Here is a 4721-nt window from a genome sequence, read left to right as displayed (position 1 = left end):
TAACCATGGCAATGAGATGATATACGATAGAATGAATGTAAAACTAATGTTCTCCCATGTAAACTATCACATAATTCACAATAAAACAATAAAAAAAAAGAGAAAGAATCCATAGTAGGAAAATACGGCTTTAGAGGACACCATGGTCAATTGACAGAACATAGTCCACAAGGTAATGTTTACACACTATTTTGGTGAGTAGTGTCTGGTATCCTAAAACTCCTGAATGGCCATTTAAGAAGCAATCATGTGTGGAAAAAAGCAGACTGATGAAAACTGAAGATGCTTGGAATTAGCTAGTCCAGGCACCATTAAAGCAGGTATACGTCAGTCACCACAACTCTTAGCCCAGAAGAACTAGATGGTGCCTGGTTACTACTACCAACTAATTTGAAAGGGACCACAGTAGAAGGACCCAGATAGAGCAGCAGGAAATGTGGAACAAAATTAAAAATTACATATATAAAATAAGAGCTTACTGGTTAGAAACAGACTGTAGGAACCTGAGATTATGATCCTTGACTATCCTTAACATTCTGAATAGAACTCACCATCGTGGCCCGAATTTCAGATAGGTATATAGGGGAAAAACATCACTAGTAAGATATGTCCACCATGGAATGGTAAATCATACAAGATCCAAAGGGCAACATTTACCTAAGGACAAAGTTGAAAGGGATGGGAAGGTGGGTGGAAGGGAAATCGGAACCACAGGGAAGAAGTAGGATAACTCTTGTTACATGGAGGGGATTGCAGTCATTGAGATGAAACAACGTGTATGATTTGCTGAAAACTGATCATCTCTTTAATCCTTTATTCAATGCACAATAAAAAGTACAAACTGAAAGAAATAATATAGCCATGGTCATAGAAATGATGCTGGAAATCGAATGATTTTTGAAAGACCAAAGACTTACTCATTGCAAATACCATCTGTAAACAACATAAAAGATAACTATATATGTGGACTTCACCAGATGGAATACACAGCAATCAAGCTGACTACCATCTATGGGAAAGATGATGGAGAAGTTCAATATCATCTGCCAAAACAAAACCGGGGGTCAATTGTGGAACATACTATCAAATTGCTCATATGCAGGTTTAGGCTGAAGCCGAAGTAAATTAAAGTAACTTCACAGGAACTAAAATATGCTCTTGAGTATAACCCACGTGAATTTAGAGACCATCTCAAGAACAGATTTGATGCATTAGACACTAATGACTGAAGACCAGAAGACTTGTGGGATGACATCAAGAATATCAGACATGCTCTCTTCTCCCTGTCCCCTTAATTTCCTTGAGCGCAGCCACCGCCCATTCATCGTCCACTATGGAGAAGACAGAGTTGATCCATAAGGCAAACTTGGCTGAGTAGGCCAAGTGCTTCAACTACATGGCTACCTGCATGAAAGCTATGACGGAGCAGGGGACCGAGCTGTCCAACAAGGAGTGCAACCTGCTCTTGGTGGCCTACAAGAATGTGGTTGGGGGCTGCAGGTCGGCCTGGAGGGTCATCTCCAGCACTAAGCAGAAAACCTTCACCTCAGACAAGAAGTTGCAGCTGATTAAGGACTATCGGAAGAAAAGTGGAGTCTGAACTGAGATCCATCTGTACCATGGTCCTGGAATTGTTGGATAAGTATTTAATAGTCAATACAACCAATTCAGAGAGCAAGGTCTTCTATCTGAAAATGAAAGATTATTTCCAGTAGCTTATTGAAGTAGTGTGGTGATGATCGAAAACAAATGATAGACAATTCTCAAGGAGCTCACCAAGAGGCATTTGATATAAGCAAGAAAGAGATGCAACCTACACATCCAATTCACCAGGGGCTGGCTCTTAACTTTTCTGTATTTTACTATGAGATCTTTAATAACCCAGAGCTTGCCTGTACGCTGGCTAAAATGGCTTTTGACAAGGCCATCTCAAAACTTGATACACTGAATGAAGACTCGTACAAAAACAGCACCCTCATTATGCAGTTGCTTACAGACAACCTAACATTATGGACATCAGACAGTGAAGAAGAAGAATGCCACACAGCAGAAGGAGCAGAAAACTAAATGCTTACAAGTGTCATCCTTCTTCTCCTCAAGGAACCTTTTTACACATCTCTATTCCTTATTCTATTTACATTTCCTATAGCAAAGAAATCCACTCATGTGTATGGAACCAACTGTTGATAGTCTTTTCACAATGCAGCTTTGGGAAAACTCCATTCCATGACTTGTGTTTGTCTTCGCCTTCTGGTGTGCAGTTACTTCTGTATTGTTGTTGTTAGGAGCCATCGAGTCAGTACCAATGTGACCTTATGTACCGCAGAACAAAACACTGCCCGATCCTGGGCCAACCTCACTACTGTTGTCATGCTTGAGTCCATCGATCATTACTGCTGTAGAAAAGCATTAAGAACTTCACTTCATATAAACATAAGTAAATTCCAAACACTTATGTAGAGGACTAAAATGTATCTGGTATTTAAGTAATCTGAACCAGTACTTCAAGTGACTGTGTTTTGTATTACTGTGAAGATAAGAAAATGTAGTTAATTACAATTAAAGAGTATTCTGCTTAATTTCTACATTTCTTCTCATATTTTTCTATGAGCGTTGTTTCAGTAAGCAACTTTTACATGCTCTTACTATATATTCATTTTTTGTGGGAATCCAGAAGTATTTGATTGAATTGAAAAGCATTTGACAGTTTTGACTTGGGGTCGCATGTCGAAATTTCTCCTATATAATATATTGTGAAGGTCATGGGTATCTGTGACAAAAGGGAATTTTCATGTTCACCCTTCATTTACTGCTGTTTAAGTTGACAACTTCCCTTCCCAATAAAAATGTACTTACCAAAATTAAAAAAAGAACATCAGACATGAATAAAGCAATAGTTCATTAAGAAGACAGGGGGGAAAAAAAAAGTGGGTGTCAGAAGAGATTCTGAATCTTGCTCTTGAGTGCAAAGAAGTAAAAATGATGGGAAGAACTAATGAGGAAAAAGAGCTGAACAGAAAATTTCAAAGGACAGCTTGAGAAGACAAAGCCAAATATTACAATGAAATGTGCAAAGACCTGGAGTTAGAAAACCAAAAGGGAAGAACACACTCATCATTTCTCAAGCTGAAAGAACTTCTAGTTGCACTATTGAAGGATTCTATGGGCAAAATGTTGAATAGACAACAAGATCATTGTGATTCACCATTCATTTCATGGTCTCATTACTCAGAAATAAATAGTCAAGATTTTCTTCTTTGTTTTAGTATACAAGCTTCCTTTAATCCTGTTCAGCATGATAGCAACATGCAAGCCTCCTCAGATAGACATGTGGTATTTGCACAGAGGTACATCAATTGAGGACTGAAACTTGGTCTACCACAAAGAAAGCAAAAACTCTACTGCTGTATTACCACTTTCTCTTAGAAGGTATTCATTATTGCTAGATGTTGTCGAGCTGATTTCAGCTCATGTTAACCTTATATATGCAAGGCAGAACTGTACATCATAGGGTCCTTAAGACTGTGACATTCTGGAAGCAGACTATCAGGCCTTATCTCTGAGGTCACTTTGGGTAGGTATGAACTACCAACCTTTCAGTTAATATACCAGCACTTAACCATTTATGCCACTCAGTAACCACAAAATGGTGCATACCTTAAGAATACTGCTAGTTCACAGCATAGAAAAATCAAATATTTGAGATCAAAAGTGCAACATTTATCCAAGGGCAAAATTCAGAAGGGTTGGAAAACAAGGAGGAATGGAAACAGGAAACACAGGGAGGAAGTAGAATAAGTGATATTACGTTAACGGTATTGTAATCACTGAGATGAAACAAAGTGTATTTTTTTTTAATGCAAAACTCATGATTTGCTCTATAAAGCACTCAACTCACAATAAAAAGTAAAATAAAAAAACAAAAAACCTAGGGCATATCATCATCTATTGGCTGGAGTCCTGGTGGAGCACTGTGGGTTGCAAAGTCAGTTTCAACCATAAAGTCGACGGTTCAATCTCACCAGTCACTCTTTGGAAACCCTATACAGGGTCGCTATGTGTTGGACCCTATTTGACGCCACTTAACAACAACATCATCTATACTTTCTCTAGGGGAGCCCAGAGTCTCCTACAAAGTTTCTCTATAGAATAAAATAAATTCCAAAATACTATAAAACACTGAATAATCATTACATTTTGCCTTTAATGTGATGTTGTTTGTTAAGTGCTATTTAGATGGTGCCAACTGATAGTGATCCTGTATTAGGTTTCCCAGGAACTGCCAGTGGGTTTGAACTGCTGATCTTATGATTTGCAATTCAGCACTTATCATAGAGCACCATACCTGGATTCCTTAGTGTCATGTTGTTGTTAGGTGCCATGGAATTGGTACTGACTCATAACAACCTTATGCACAGCAGAACGTACACTACTCGATCCTGGGCCAACCTCACTATTGTTGCTATGTTTGAGCCCATTGATGCTGCCACTTTGACAATCCATCTCACTGGGGGTTTTCCTCTTTTTCTCTGACCTTGCATCTGACCAAACATGATATCCTTCTCCAGTGACTGGTCCCTCCTGACAATATGTCCAAAGTATGAGAGATGAAGAAGATTGGCCTCCAAGAAACACTCTGGCTGCACTTCTTCCAAAAAAGATCTGTTTGTTCTTTTGGCAGCCCATGGCATTTTCAATATTCTCCTACAACACCATAACTC

The 4721-nt window shown here is 38.7% G+C and overlaps 1 protein-coding gene and 1 pseudogene across 1 annotated transcript in view; one reads left to right on the top strand and one right to left on the bottom strand.

Moving 5' to 3' along the window:
• Positions 1 to 4721, bottom strand: part of DLG2 (discs, large homolog 2 (Drosophila)) — a 1151973-nt gene that overhangs the window by 697724 nt on the left and 449528 nt on the right. The gene's annotated exons all lie outside the window — the stretch shown is intronic.
• Positions 1334 to 2067, top strand: LOC102815084 (annotated as a pseudogene).

Source organism: Chrysochloris asiatica, unplaced genomic scaffold (assembly GCF_000296735.1).
Source record: "Chrysochloris asiatica unplaced genomic scaffold, ChrAsi1.0 scaffold00074, whole genome shotgun sequence".
Taxonomy (NCBI): domain Eukaryota; kingdom Metazoa; phylum Chordata; class Mammalia; order Afrosoricida; family Chrysochloridae; genus Chrysochloris; species Chrysochloris asiatica.
This window is presented reverse-complemented; position numbering and strand designations above follow the sequence as displayed.